Below are 16,632 nucleotides of genomic sequence, written 5' to 3'. Positions count from 1 at the left end.
AGACACCACACATTTGTATCGCCAGCTCTACAATATAAATTACTGCATTTGATGACACTCAGATTCGACCAGCTGATTTATTTTATTCATTAATAGGCTTTCTTCCGCCATCATTAGATCTTATGTTCATTTTCAATAAACGAAAATACTTAAAAGTATTTTCTACCACCATGAGCTTTGATTTTCACTGAGTAAATTTTCTGAACCCGATAGATGATCAATAAATCCTAAGGCTCTTCTTTGAATACGAATTTCTGTAGAAAAAAATTTCAAATTTTATTAAAAAGTATTACTTTTAACCACGTGTTTTGGGTTTGTAACTTTTTCTACTTATTCAGCCGTGATATTATTTTTTTGCTGAAGGCAATCTTTCAAGCTTGCACACAGGTGGCACCGGGTATCGTTTACTCGTGTAAAATAGTGCGATGCAACGCTGATAACGCATGTTAATGCTGCTGTATATATAACTATGTACATTTACTTGCATATATGTATCTATGCATGTAAGTAAGTAAGGGAGAGACAAGAAAAGTGTGTTTATCATATGCAAATTTATTGAGACTGACTAGTGGTACGAGAGGAGTATAAAAAGATTGAAAAGCGACGGAGGAGAAAGATTTAAAGAAACAGCAGGAAGAAGTTGCCGTTCAGTGAACGCAAGTACTTGACGAGTTTCTCTTGAGTTGGCAACAACTACTGGCAGTAGCTACGAAAAACCATACTGTTTATATATATACATTACATATATATATATGTATTCTTCTTCCTTATTTTCTTTTACTCTTTTATGTCTATATATATTCTATCGGCACAAGTTCAATCTTCGGAAGTCTTTTGCTCGACCGAATAGTCCTGGGTATAAATCCAATCGATCAGAGATTGGTTTAGATTAAATTGTCTGGAATGGAAGAGTCATTTAGGATCTTTGGAAAACTTTAGTCCTTTATTATTATTTTTCTCTATCTATATAAAATTTTTTTATTTTTACAATATATCAGTGATTGTTAGTAAATTTTTCTACGTAAAGTCGCACTGAAAATTTGTTACAAAAAAAGGAGAACAAGCTGATGAATAATATAAAGGATTTTCATATGTGAATAATATGCAAATGTTGATAAATTATTAATACAAATAATAAATTAAACCACGTGTGAGGTTTTTGCATTCCTGTACAGGTGGCAGCACGCGATAGTACACTCATACAAATATCTGCATGCTTACTTACAATATCAGACATACTCGTGAACTCGTTACCACATGCACACACTAGTCCCGACAACAACGACGACGCGACAAGATCTTCTGCTCATAAGCACGTTAGTTGAGTCTACTTACGCAAGAATTCTATACTAGATACGCACCACTCTTACATACGTACTAGACGTACATTGGGTTTATAATGCATGCACATGTCTCTACATATACATCAAGTTATCACATACGTATGACGTACCTACCGCCTACACAACTAACGTACAAAGCCTAAGTATCTTCATATATGTTGAAAATTTATCTCGTAACCATACTTTAGTGAACAGGAAAAAAAGATAATTTTCTTATAGAAAAAATAAAAAAGGCTAATGTGTGTTCAACCCCTCGACTTGTATTGCAATACTGGAAACTTTTTAAAACTTATTTGTATTCGTTTTACATAATACATCAACTACGTCAGTTACGACATTGTACGTACGACAAACAACAATGTAACATAATAAACAAAAGCTTTATAATTATTTTTGCTAACTGAAAATTTATAATTTTAAAAATAAAAAAAATTATAGATATTTAATTCAAGATTTGAATTGAATTATCAATAAATATGTATGTAGAGATCATGAACTGAGAGCTTTTAATTTGTATTTATTTTGAGTAAAAAAAAATTTTATCTTAAATCAAAGTCAGTTGCTTAAGTAAATTAAATTACTGACGCCTGCGCAGAATGTTGAGGGAATTTTACTGGCATCTAAGTCATGTAATAGTAGTATTGGGTATAGTAGTATAGAGGTTGAGTTGTTTTTTTTTTTTTTATACTCTTTTTTTTTTTTTTTATTTATTCCTTTTTTGCTGTGTTAGACGTTTGCGTCGACTCGCAACGGAGTAGTGGGAGGTTTAATAGGACTTTGGCGCCACGACGGCGGCTGAACGAAGTACGACCACGTGCGCACGCTATCGAACGGCGCCACCCCCGATGGAGCCTTGCTCCCCTTTACTCCCTCTCGTCTCTCACCCCTACAGTCACTGTATGCTCTTGTCCCCTTCAACGTCTCGCCCACACTCTCAGTTATATACATCCCTATATACATATATATGTATCCCACCCGTCCACACACCCCAACTTTACTCTCCTACTCAACCCTCTCTATGCACTGCGTTCAACTAAAGCATGGCATGTACCCCCTTCTCGATCCTACATATATATATTTATATACATATATACAATCTATGTACATACGTATGTATATGTATCTCCAGCCTGTAGCTGTATTTTCGAATGAGCTGGATATATCGCGAGTGCTATATAACGTGTACGCTTACGCCATTACCGACGCTTGAATTTCACTTCGCTTTAGTCAAGCGTTTAAGGAATTATTCTCTTAACTTCAACCGCTTATTCAATATATTTTTCATCTTAAAATATATTTTAATGTATATATATATAACTTTTATATAGTAAATAAATGCTTATGATAAATTTAAATCATTAAAAACATTGTATTAAATAAATTCAATTTAATGAGATAATTAATTTTGTGAAATTAAATTTACTGAAGACAAAAGAAAAAAAAATAAAAGGAAAATATGAATCTCGTAGTTTAGAAAAGTACGTTGGCTCGAAGAGAATGTGCATGTATATGTAGTCAGATGAACCTTCTTCTTTCTTCTTGGTCTTGTTCTTCTTATTCTTTGGAGTGAAGGAATTTCCAAGGTGTATTCCCGAGTCCACACATGTGTACGTCACATCCTTCCAAACCAGTTTCACACGGACACAGGAGTAGTATAAAGTCGAAGCCTTTACTTCGTCCTCCTTGAGAGATCGACCGATCTCTCTTTACTACTCTCTATATCTTTCCTCCTCACTGTCTTTTTTTCTTCTCGTCCCTATCCTCATTTTTCCTTTCTACATCACCTCCTTGCGCCCTCACCCGCCCACAAACTATTTTCTCTCTTTTTCTTTTTCACCTCATTACTTTTTTTATTTTCTTTCTTACGCTCTTTTTTTCTAGACCTCCTTTATTTTTCTTATACTTAGTGGCCCCTTTTTCCTTGAAACCGTCTCTTCTCTATTCTCACATGAGCATGCCACGAGACCTCTCTTTCCTCCGGGCATCACTCAGGTGATTTTTGAAACTCTCTCATGTAAGTACACAAAGTCAACATATAGGCTGCAGTGCGATCGTGCGTGTTCAAAATGAAAAATTCAACCGAGATGTAACGGTATCACTTATACCCTAATACCTCCATACTTTTGCAGCCTTAAACTAACTCATTATTAACTTGATGCTGTCAAAGGGTTGAAGTTTACATTCACTTGTTCGATTTTCAAGTCAAGTTTAATATGTTAGAGCCTAAAGTTTAAATTGATAATCAAGTTATACACATATTCTGGTCAGTCTGATCTTGCACTTGTCAAATAAACTCAATGTTGCTTTGTTTGAATTTATTTATTTATTTTTACTGTAAATAAATTACATACTAGAGCATTGAATATTGATGAGCACTTATGAAAAATGAATGATTATTGTACATAATACAATATCAACCAAATTATATTGCGGGGAATTTCTTGTTACTGTTTTTTCACAATCTAATGCATCGCGTGTACATCAGGATGTCACACCACCGATGATGTTTGTATTTTTCCCGCGCATCAATTGATAACATATCGGCTGCGGTGCATATACGAGCTGGTGAAATAACAAAATACATATACATTCTATCAAGTTACATACATGTATACCGTGTATGAATAAGTATATATGTATATAAATATGAAGGTGGGGATAAACAGTAAGATAGTTTAGTTTAGTTGCATAAAGTGGGGAATAGAGAGCGCTAAAAAGGTCGCGGGTAGTGGGGGTTAAATTGTTAAAAAGAGACAGATAAAGAAGTTGTGAGGCAAGAATAAAAAATAAAAATATATGATGGTCGTGTGAATGCCACCAGTCGGTTGAAATCAGTGGCATTGACGAGAGCACGAGAGAACTCGCCGTCGACGAGTATTAGCCATGCTAGTCTCTGTTAATTCTATATATATACTGGTTATCTTTTTTCCTCTTGTTGTATTCTATCTCTTGTAATATGTCTGTCCTTATTTTTAAGCTTAATGATTGGTCACAGTAGTTGTTGCTACCGCCACGGCCAGAGGCTCTCTAATTGCCAGTATGATCCCTGAACTCACTGGAGATAATCATCCTCAGGATCCCAACACAGTGAATATCTCCGTGGCTTTTGATCGTCTAAATAATAATACACACATGTGTTTCATCTGTTTATTATTATTATTTTTTTTTTTCTATATGATGCTGTCACAATATTTCAAACCTGTGACACCCATCAAAGTTACTGCAGTAGTTATTTGCATTCCATTATTTTCAAAAATATATCAAAATAAAATAAACTTGTTGGTTTTATGTGCATCAATGGTTCTTTAATTATTCTGTATAAAAATTGCCAATGATTTGTATCAGACATTTTATATGCATATATATACATGTAGATTTAACCAAAAACAAAGTCTTGAACGAAACGTTACGAAGGCCAACCAGATAATAGAAATGGTGTCTCCAAGTTTCAGATCAACCTGTTTGGCGCGTTTCCACGGTTGAAAATTCTTATCCACCCTCGGCATCACTTTCACGATGAATAAAAAAAAAATTTATATAAAAAATGAAAAAAAAGTCGACTTGCTTCGTAAGCACAATTTTTCTCAGCCTGTTTTTTATGTAGTTGATTTTTCAACTTTTATTGTATTATTATTATTTATTTTGTTTCTTTTTCGAGTATCATGATAAACTTTAAAAAGATGCATTTTAAAAAGTCTATTTTTGTTTCTTTAAAGTTCATTTATCTCATCCTTTAGTCTCAACGGAAAATCTATACTTGAAGGAATAAAAGATAAAGAGCAGCCTCATCTACTCTGTCCCAACTATATACATTTTAATCTGCATTATTGTTATTATTTTTTTATCTAACGAAGAAAAAAGTAAAAAATAAATTGGGGTTTTCAATTAATCATTTATCAGAGGGATCACTAGTGTAAATATAAAAATTATAATAAGGTTAATAAAAAAGCAATTAATTAAAGCATAAAGCAAAGGTTCAATGTAATCTTGTGTCATTATAATAATGAATAACTTGACTTTTCTCGTGGCTTTTCAGACTCGGAATCGCTAAGAATTGTTAGATAGTCAAGTCTAGTCTAGTCTTGTGTTAAGTACAGACAGAGTAGTAGAGATCTGACATAAAGAAATAACGAGAAAAATAATCAAAATTTCGAATAATACTAATACTATAACATGTATAAAATATAAAAGAAGCATAAAGTAAAATACGAGTGTAGAAGAGATGACGAAGGAGAAGAATAAAAACAGAGAACGACATTAGAGAATGAAGACGAAGAAGTTGAAGCCAAGACGAGTGGAAGTAGAAGACGTTGGTTGGGGCTATGAGCGAATCGATGTTTTCGTTTCGGAGAACTTTGGAACGAGGGTGGGCCGAGTAGGGTCTGTGAATCAGCCTCTATACTGCTTGCAGTCGTCAGAGCACCCGCTTTACGGCAGTCGTGAGAGAGAAAAAATATAAAAAGAGAGTGAGTTGTATACGAGTGTTAGTATGAGCAAGTGAGACCCTCTATATATATTTATATTTATATGTATATGTATATATATATAAAGAGTAAGAGAAATAGAGTGAACGTGTCAGACAAAGAGAATAAACGTAATACTCGCTCGTGGGGAGTTGCCATGGTAACCCCTTCTCATTCCACCCCTCGTATTCTCTGGCTATGAGGCCGCGAGAGTGGGAGTCTGCGCGCGCACTGCTGCTAGCTACTAGCAAGAGTGTGAGCCATTTAGAGAGTAGGACTTGTTGTATTATGAGTTAGAGTATGAGTCGGAGTTGGAGTGGGACTGGTGGGAGAGAAGAGAGTGGGATATGATGAGAGTGAAGCGGCGAACGGGAGATCTGCTGTGTGTGCGGGTGGCACGAGGAGTGAAAGGGGGAAATATAGCGGCTATAGCGGTGGAGAAGCGAGGGAGGAGTACAGTAAAAGAGAGGAATAGAGAATGGGAAGGACGCTATCAAATCAAGAACGTTGAGACGAGGGAGAGAGAGAAGGATAGAATGAGAGAGAGAGAGAGAGAGAGAGAGAGAGAGAGAGAGAGAGAGAGAGAGAGAGAGAGAGAGAGAGAGAGAGAGAGAGAGAGAGAGAGAGAGAGAGAGAGAGAGAGAGAGAGAGAGAGAGAGAGAGATGAGAGTACCAGGCCGCCAGTGCAATCAACCCGTTGTCCGCCCCTCTCAACTGGGGTGAAACTACCCTCAAGTCAGACGAGGACGCATATATATTGCAGAGGGAGAGCTCCCGTTCCGTGGCGAGCTGATACGAGGTCGGGCGCGGTGGCGGCGGGGGTTGGAAAAAGCAACGGTTAAAAAAAAAGGAGAAAAAAAGAGAGCGCGGAATTACGAGAGATTAGATGCTGGGCCAACAGTAACGAGGCGCCGTTGGTAAAACAGTCTTATCTTTCTCGTTCTAGTCCTCTGTCTCTTTACTTTAACTCTTTGTATAGTAGTTGTAAATTTTTATATTTTTGTTTTCTGTCCCGAAAATTTCATTTTACTTTATCGATGTTCAGCTGTTTACGTTTCCAACGATGACCCCGCCTTGTACGAGTTTTTGTATCTCGCTGACTCAAAGTTATTTTCCGTCAATAAAAATTACTATCTTACAGACACGTTATTTTTAAATTCTCGGACTTGAGTTTAAAGTTAATATTCGGTTTTTTTTTTTTTTTAATTTTATAATTTCTCATGCAGTATTACTTTTTGTTTATTTAGTCAATAATAAACTAATTGTCTTATCTACATTTAAAATTAAAAATCATTGATTCTCATTTGCTGTTGCTTGTAATCAACGGGTAAAATTCCACGTTGATTATTTTCTTGTAACAGAGCGAATTGATACCTTATTTTTTAGGCTGCTACGTTCTCATCACCGTCACTGGATGCCCCAAATATCCACGGGTAGAAAAAGAGTATCGTTGCTACAGGCTCAAAGTTGACCTCTGGGTGAAGGTGTTGAGCATACGCTTTTTTTTATATACATGTATATGTATTTATATATTGGTTGGTGTCTTGTAGTGTTTTATATAAAACCGTAGTTGCTCTATTCTCCTGAAACCAGTTTTCCTCCATACGACTGTCAAGTATGCAAGTAAGAAAGAAAACATGTATAGAAATATTTGAGAGGGAAAGAGAGAAAGAGGGATGAGAACACTCGCGCAGGTTCTCTTTCTCACTGTGTGTATTGCATACACCACGACCAGACAATATGTACACATACGCACAATATACCTACAGATATATATGTATATATATGTAAGCTTTGACTGTATGGCACGCCACGCAGTGCTGCGCCACACGTCAGCTAAACTAGAAAGTTGCTCCAACCGACACCAAAGAAGCAGCGCAACTCGCGCGCGAGGCTATGAGCCTTTCGAATCCCAACTGACATTATTTTCTACAGTTCAACATAATAATCCTAGCAATATTACAAAAGCCAAAAAATTATTTAACGTCAAAAATTTATTTTTTATTTTATAAAAATAGCAATTTAATATTTTAAATAATTTGTTTAATCATCAACTTTGTATAGTATTTAGAATACATTGTTTGAGAAACTCGTTCAAATTTCTCTTTGTCATCATAATGAGAAGAAGCAGAAAAGCAAGAATAGAATAAGAATAAGAATAAGAAAAAAACTACTTATATCACGGTCAATTTATATTTGTGGCTCATTGGTGTATAAGTAGTTAAGTTTAATTTTCACTAGTAGACGTATTGACAAATTTAGGACACGTCAAATGATCTATCTCATTAGGGCGTTCACTGGGATCACCCTGGTCTAGGCCAGTGTCGTGGCGACAACCCCATTCTCGTGTACTCTGCAAGTAGAAAGTCTCATGAGGCATTTATGTTCGACAGTAGTACGACGTTGAGCGGACTCGAGAGCGTGGGTATCAGCACGGAACCAACGCTACAACGCATCAGTGCTCGGTTGCCACATTTCGAGGCCTCTGGCTCTGCCCTCTCGCTCTTCCTCCGCGAGTACGCGGTTGCCAAGTCTCAACTGGCGGGAAATCAACGTTTCGAAAAATCTTTTACCGACCAACAAGCCAAATTATTTTATTATAATTACCCCACTATTATTATTAAAAAATTTTTTTGTTTTCTAATAATATCATATATTTCCTTTACCTCATTAACTCGCCATTTGTTATTTCTATACTCAAACCTACACTTCCATAACAGCATATAAGTCTACAAAATGTATATACATATTATACTGTTTAATATAGCATAGGATTAAAAATAGACGAGACCACCGTCACTGTGAAAATAGTTACTCAAAATATGCGTTTTCGTGTGCTTTCGGGTTTTAGTTACGGCGACATAATATATATATATATATACATATATAAGTATATATAAGTAAACGTGATGATTTTCTGGCGCTCGCGAGGCCAAAGAAGAAGGAAGGTGTACAGTTTTAGACTACGGACTGGCGCGTCGGCGTCAAGTTAAAAATAACAGTACAACCGATCAACCAGTCGTTGCCGTTGGTACTCTACACTGGTATATATGATGTCTCGTTGCCGTTCTAATCTACCCAGTACTACACAAAAAGTGTCATGCTACTTATTTTCTTCATATCACACATTACCTTACTCATTACGTTACACATACTTATAAATTTTACACTCGCTACCTAATTTAACATTTTTTATACAATTTCATTTTATCATTACATTTATTTTAGTCTCTTATCTCATATCACAGCAAACTAGTGTATTTTATATACTAAAACATTATTACTGCGACAAGTTACAGTTTATTTGTAGTATATAAATCAGCTGACTGGCATTGCAAACACAGTACTGGACTCTCTTTTCTTACTTGTCTTTTATTGTTTACTCCTCATAAGTACATTGGTCTTTGGTCACTGCCAAGTATTTTGTGCTGTCATGACTCGGACTGAACACACTACAGTCGTGGAAGAAAACACTGGTCAACCAGCAGTTGTCCTTCTTATTGTATTCCTCTGGTTATTAGTTTAACTTTGTCCTTTCGTACGTTATTCAATTATTGAATTGTCATTTTATTTGTACGTCGATCGGAAAAGTAAAAAGACATTGCAGGATGACAAAGGCTGCACCCAATGAAAACTACACTTCGATCACGGTGGTTAACAATCTTGGGTGAAATTTGTTGAGCAAACTTTCACGAACATCGCGTAACCTTGCCTCCGCCTTGGGCTTATATTCAACCCACTGGAAATTTTATTTTTATACTAATATATACATGTTTACATATCATATGTAAATATTCATTATATTTTGCATCCAAACATGTAAATATCTGTACATAAAATGTGTTGATTATCTTATTACGTGTATCCAAATTCACGCATTTAGCTTTTCGTTTTAAACATTTCCTTAAATTGATGAAAAAAAAAAAATAATTTTTGTTCTCCGAATTGTTGAGTTCGCGCTAAACATTGAACTGATAAAAGAATAAACATCAAAATTTTTCAATGGCAAGTAAATATAAAGGACGAGGTCAATCAGGTGCATTATATATTTTATCTTGGTGGTAAATCACGTGTAATCATTCATAACGTTTGTTGAGATGTATCACGATCGCCCAGGAAGCATAAAGAATACCCGAGAGTCAGGAGATCCCAATACTCTTGTTTAACTTGAAAGAGGTTACAGCTGGTCTTAGGATATATATCTAATACATATTACTAGTCTACTAGTTACTAGTATAGATAGTTTAGGATGTACGGTATCGTTTATTACAGCTCTGTAGTCTGTACTCTGGATGCGGCCGCTGGCGTCAGAAGAGTGTACATCGCACTCACTTCCCACCTCTCCTTTTTGCACTTGGTCACGAGCCACGTTATATTATTATTGCGGGATAAGTTTAACATAGAATCAAAGTGCAACTAAGTTTCACGGATCCCAAGAGCGCTAACAATCCTTCTCATATATGATGAGAGACCACGCGGCCTTCCCAATTACTCGTATACGTCCTCAAATGCACAGAGGTCATTGAATTCCATTTAGTAACGCACCTGTATACCTCTCATATATGTATTTATATCCTACTCATGCCTTTTTTTCCTTTATATATGTATACTCATATAATGTATATGTATATATATGTATCTTCACAGCTTCAGAAGCTAGAGTATAACAGCCGGACAGGATGAAAATGATTACAACCTGGTGGTTTGAATTTAGTATAGAGTGTGGCGGCTGGTAGTTGGAATATGGTACGATGAGATATTGCATTCTCTTTTCTTATATATAGCCAACAACACACTATGGCCACACCTTTCACCAACACCCAGAGCAACCTAAGAGTGTAAGTTGTTGGTTGCTTGCTTATGTTGGGTTGCTCGGCCTGATTGGTTATATGCTGGTGTACTAGAGCTGGTTGCCAGCGGCGCAATCGCCAGAGAGTAGCATAGCCTCGTTCTATGTCCTGTGATGCTGAGTAAGAGCTATGCTAGTAAGCTGCTTGAGCAACCCAACGAACCGGCTCTGCTGGACCTGGCTGATGATTGCAAGACTCTGGCTCTCTACTCACAATCAGTTGCGACTAACAGTAAACTCTCCCACGTAGTTATAATACTCTAGCATGCGAGTTAGGTCTAACACCGCGGTCGTCATTGCTGTTGCAAAAGGATTTGCTGCAGTCAAGGGTCTCCTTTTGCTCCAATGTCCAAGTTAACCTGGATTTAGGCTTAGGTTCTGTATTCTAGAGCATAGACAAGGAAGTGTATATAAGAATATACATTGTATACAGTACAGCAAACAACTGTTAGTCTGGTATCCAGGTATCCACGAGGAATACCATTGCTCCTAGTCTCCATAGCTTACACCAAGGTAGTAACTAATACCGAGGATTCAAAGTTGAGTTTAAGTAAATGCCAAATAGAACTTCCTCCGTCGCTTCGACGACTTGGACAAAAGAACCCGACAGCCGCTCCGACCCTTCGTTGTATATAAAAGGCTCTGGCAACCCTCCTTCGAACAGGGGTACCGATGGGGTCTTTACCCTAAATATAACAATGCTTTTCTGCTTCCCCAAAGCACAAGAGAGCTCAGGCATCAGTATTACTAGCTGCTGCTGCTGCTGTTACTTATGTCTCTCTCATATCGGTCCCTTGTTCGTGATCTAGCCTGCTTGCCCATGTGCCCTTCGTTTTTCTATGAGATCCCTTGGGTCCCCTTCGTCCCCTTCCTCTTCTCGGTAATACAGTATTGTTGATTTTTATATTTTAAGAAAATTATTTTTCTCTATTTTCAATTTTAGTTTAAATAATTTTTATTTTAAACTTTTAAATATTATTAGAAATTTTTATTTATTTTAAAAATAATATCTTATTCATGTTTTTTCTTGTTTCTTTTTTTTTTTTTTTAAACAATTAATATTTAAAATATTGAAAATAATTAATTTGCTCGGTCAACATTTGATTGACCCTTTTAGTTGTGATTAAAATATAAGTAAAACAAAAAATTGTTTGTTTTTCTACGATTGTAAAAGACGACCCGAAAAATTCAAAGGTAATTTACTGTAGGAATAATTCAAAAGAGTCTTTCCGCTGTACGGTTGCCTTTAAAGTATAATCCAAAATTCCATTCTTCCAATACCATCAGCTTGAACACAGTTTGCCGTAGAAGGAGAATCGCTGAATCATGGGTCAGCTGAGGTAGAAGGTAGAGGATACACATCATATATATTCGGGCCTAAAAGTGTCTGACCCTCGTCAAAAATTTCTAGCGGGGTCGGTGAGATCGACATTCGAAATTTTCTTTACCTGAAAAAAGGTCTCAGGTAAAACCCAGGTAGGACCCCACAAAGAGACATTCTTCGGACTTAGGATATTGCTTCTATGATAATGTATGCGTCCTATAGAAAACTACACGTACAAAAAAAAACTTAAAATTTATTTCAATTTTCTGCATAATTTTTCATCACCTCTAAATAATAACTCTTAAATTAATCTTAAATCAACTGCTCTATTCAAAAAATAATTGTTTATATTTTCATACATCTCAATCAATATTTTCCGAAAACATCTTCATATATATTTTACAAGAATCACTAAACACAAATAAATAAGATGTAGACCGAATGTTCTATTATTATAAAGTGTTTAAAATTTTGTTTTCCGTTAGTGCCGTAATGCACACAAAAGCTTTTTCGTGAGACAAAGCTGTAAACTTTGGACTCTCAGATATCACAACACTAAGTGCACTGTATTTACTGCACAATGTTGTTTCCTTATGTTTTACGTCACAATGTAACCATCTTGCCACTTTACTCCAATCACACTGTCCCAAAATTTGTATTTTCTTTGAGTTTTTTTCGTATTTTCTTTGCTGAAAAGATAAATCTATACATTAACCACATTATGCACTAGGCAAAAAGGTAAATAAATAAAAGTATCAACAGATTACATTTTTTATTGTGAATTCAACACCTCTAATACTAAGTCTTAGGAACCTTAATAAATTTAAATGCACCTACTCGTCAACATTGTCGGTAACAGGTTCTTCTATAATACGTACTTATATATTTATATTGTGTTTTATTATATATCTATTGGCATTCTTGCACTCCCTTCTTTTTATTCTTCTTTCATTTTCTCTCATTATACTCTTTGCAAACACACCTTGTCATTGTCCCAAAGCCGCACAGTTCCGGCTTTATGGTTTCTCGACTAGGTCACTACTCAGCAGTAGTTGCAACAGGAATAGTAATAGTATAGTGCGTAATACTATGTAGAAAAGGGGCTAATAATACTAGCTAGAGGGTTAAACCTGCTGAGTGGCCCCTTTATAAGATTTAAACTCCAATTTTTGTCTTGTCGAAAAATTACATTTTATCTACATGAGAGACAATTTCAATTTAGAGATCCAAAGGAAAATAAGGATAATGTATAATGGTACATATATATAGATATAAAAAATTAAAAGAATGATAGACCTTAGGGTTGAGTTATACATAGACAGAATGAGATAGTATGATATATAAATACATTAGAAGAGCAAGAGAACATTGAGTCCCCTTGTCTCCCACGCATCAGACTGCCCGCTCGTTCTTGCCTACCATATGGCCTTTTTTCCTTCACCCTTATGTTACTCTTCTCTACCTTGCTCTTCATTCTTTTTAATGCATACACAATACACATACACATACATACATAAATATATATGTACATATGTATATATACCCTGATGACTCTTCCTGTCAGATGACGAGGGCGCGAATTACTCACTGCACACACGTGCATTCTTTTCCACATTCCGTCAGCCACGCGAAAATCCGGCCTCTACTTTCCCTTTCCCCTTTATTAATTCTATTTGTAAATCATTATTATTCGTGTTAAATTATCATATTTTCATTAATATCTTAAAGGCAAACGAATAATTATTAACGGCTTACAAAGAAATAAGATACCAAGAGATTAAAAATTAATTTTAAAATAAGTTATATAAGAAATTGAGCGGATAGAGTGTAGTTGAGAGTCCCTGGGTTAGGGGAAATACAATCCCTCGTAGAAGTTTCCTTTATTCATCCCCTAATGCAACTTTCACCCGCGTGCAGGCCATCAGTAATGTCTAGCTACAAATATATATATATACATATATGTCTATGGGGTAGCCCATTTATCCCCTCTTCTAATGTTTTCCCGCATATATGTGTGACTGTGACTAAACCCCTCTGTTGTTGTACGCACTTTTATGTGTGTGCACTCAGTCTAGTGTCCATGTACTACTATATATCAGTACATACATATATATTTATATATAAATGTGGAGGAGACAGACGAACCGAGTGAATGGGTTAGCTGTCATCTGGATTCATTAGGGATTACGTTACGTTTTACGCCGACACAAAGGTACATACATACTCGATGAATCCTATGTGTAACGTAACATATAATTTGGTGATTTTATTTACGCACACTAAAGGTATCGGTTAATGAAAAAATTTTTTACACACAAAAAAAAAAGCCAATACAACAAATAAATTTTTTTGTGTTCTACTCTAAAATAATTAAAAAAACGTCGCGATTTAAACGAGAAATTCTTTTTTGTCAGAGAGACTGACAGTATATGTATCTTACAAATTGTTTAAAATAAATGGAGACATTGCATTACAGAGACTTGGCAAGTCACTAGGACACTCATCTTTATCATTATTTCTAAAATCAATTACATACATCAGCTCACAGTAGTGACATAAATTATTAAATGATCACCAGTCTCATACATTGTATTTAAATATCAGTATATAGGATTCAATAATCGTCTTGGTTTTGTGTCGTAAAGTTTCAAGTAAGTCCTTGAAGTCGTTGTCGTGTTGCTCGGCAATCTTATCCGCGAGGTGTTGATAGCGCTCGCGGTTCGCGTGCTTAATCTTTCGACTTTAGACCTAGCCGTCAATGTATACAACTCATCTTTAAACTTTAAAGCTCTTCATTAATAATTAGGATATCAATAGCTGTCTACATCATTACAACCATTAAATTTTTTATTATAAATTCGTATTATTTACTTACTAAATTTAACAAGTTTTTTTTTTTTTGGATAATATTAAACACATATCTTGTTTTTAAATTTCTATAAATGATATTTAGCTGGCAGTGTGAGTCAAGTATACTCTCAACACCGACGCACACACGCACATAAACATCTTTCTCTCTCTCTCGTCTCCTTTCAAAAATAACACTCAGCCGGTTGACGTCATGCCTGGCATCAACGAGGCGCTGCTGCGCACTCAACGTCGTCGTCGTTCGTCACTGGAGCCTACACAATAACTCATGATGATAACTATTCCGTGTATTATTCACATATTTCATTATTTGCTTTAATTATTACAACAATTTAAATCTTTTTTCTTACCAATTTTAAAAATCAACTCCAATAAAACCAGAATTCACTGAAATAATTTTCACAATCAACAATAATATCAATTTTAGTCGGTAAAGAAAACTCAATAATTTCATGATTATGCTTTGATCACTTGTTCATAACAACAGTCTGGTATCGAATTAACTTAAACGACGTGACACTAGACTTGTGTACTTAGCAAATTATCGTAAGCGCCAGTACAGTAAATTGTTGTCGTGCATCAGGGTCACATTAAACACCCGGAAGCATTGAGGGTCGTCATCGATAGTTGTCTCGAGGACTAATTATTTTTAGAAACATGATTTATGTACATCCCTTACCCATATTTACAGTAATCCTTTTTGTCCAGATATATCTGAAGACCATAAACATTTTACTTTTCAAAATCCACTAATTTTGAATGAAAAAAAAGAGAACAAATTTTCTGGAAAATTATAACATGTATGTAGTAATTCAATCGGATATTTTGTATGTCTTTACATATGTATATGTATATATTTACATAATACGGTAGGAGGAATAAGAAAAGGCAGAATCGAACGACTAAAAGGTCCTCTTCCTTGACTTTGATTTATTACTGTATGAAAGGCGTGTGCATTTATAGCAGCAGCACAACTAATCCGTTACGCTGACCCTAGATTTCCACGATTCAACAAGTGCTTACGTTTGAGTATTATCGGTTGCTAAATATCTGGCACAACTTCTTAAAATTATACGTCTGATGGAATTTAAATTTAATCCCTTTTTCAATAGTGATAAACTATTTTAACCGGTTGCATAAGTATACTCGCCGCAAAGTATTTTATTTTTTTTTTTTATTTATAAATGTAGAGATTTTTTGAGTTCGTTCATTTTTTTTTTTTATATTTATAATGGGTTTGTTTACAAGATCGGTGTACATAATAGTTGAAATAATTATTGACTGTATGTCTGTCGAGTAATTTTTAATCACGATGATAACTTAGCAATGTTTCAAGTCCACGTGGGATATTGTCGATACTCTGATAAGTGAATAAAGACACTCACGGTGACATCTCGTGGTATTCCAGCCAACTTATAAAAGCCCAGGGGCTCTCAATATTTATTTTATTTACCGCAGTATATGTGAATGTATGTATATATGTACTGTCTCTTTGTCCACGCTTTCAAATTCCCCGCGGGTTGTATGTATTTTGTGTGTGTCAAAAGTGGGAGGTAATCATCTTACTTTCTCTTACTCGCGGAGGTGGATATCTTAGCAGCTCAAGACTGTCATTCTTAGTACTTATTTATTTTTCATTATTTCATTATCATTATCATGATTATATTACAAGATAAACAATAAAAACAAAAACAATTTTATTTATTAAGTATATTAGGTTTTTAAAAATCATACGGCGAAAATAAAAAGTGAATCGAGACATTAAGAAATTAGGTTGATACCCGC

At 35.3% G+C, this 16,632-nt stretch overlaps 1 protein-coding gene and 1 long non-coding RNA gene across 3 annotated transcripts in view; one reads left to right on the top strand and one right to left on the bottom strand.

Moving 5' to 3' along the window:
* Nucleotides 1-16,632, top strand: part of LOC130676770 (uncharacterized) — a 116,712-nt gene that overhangs the window by 97,268 nt on the left and 2,812 nt on the right. The window lies entirely within an intron of this gene.
* LOC130676774 (uncharacterized) lies at nt 12,274-15,988 on the bottom strand. Its single transcript, XR_008991476.1, has 3 exons — nt 15,198-15,988; nt 14,855-15,101; nt 12,274-12,668 (listed from the first exon to the last, which is right to left on the bottom strand). It is a non-coding gene; the product is annotated as an uncharacterized LOC130676774 (long non-coding RNA).

This window comes from Microplitis mediator, chromosome 10 (genome assembly GCF_029852145.1).
Source record: "Microplitis mediator isolate UGA2020A chromosome 10, iyMicMedi2.1, whole genome shotgun sequence".
In the NCBI taxonomy this organism is placed as follows: domain Eukaryota; kingdom Metazoa; phylum Arthropoda; class Insecta; order Hymenoptera; family Braconidae; genus Microplitis; species Microplitis mediator.
The sequence above is the reverse complement of the archived record's forward strand: the minus strand, read 5'-3'. Positions and strand labels throughout refer to the sequence as shown.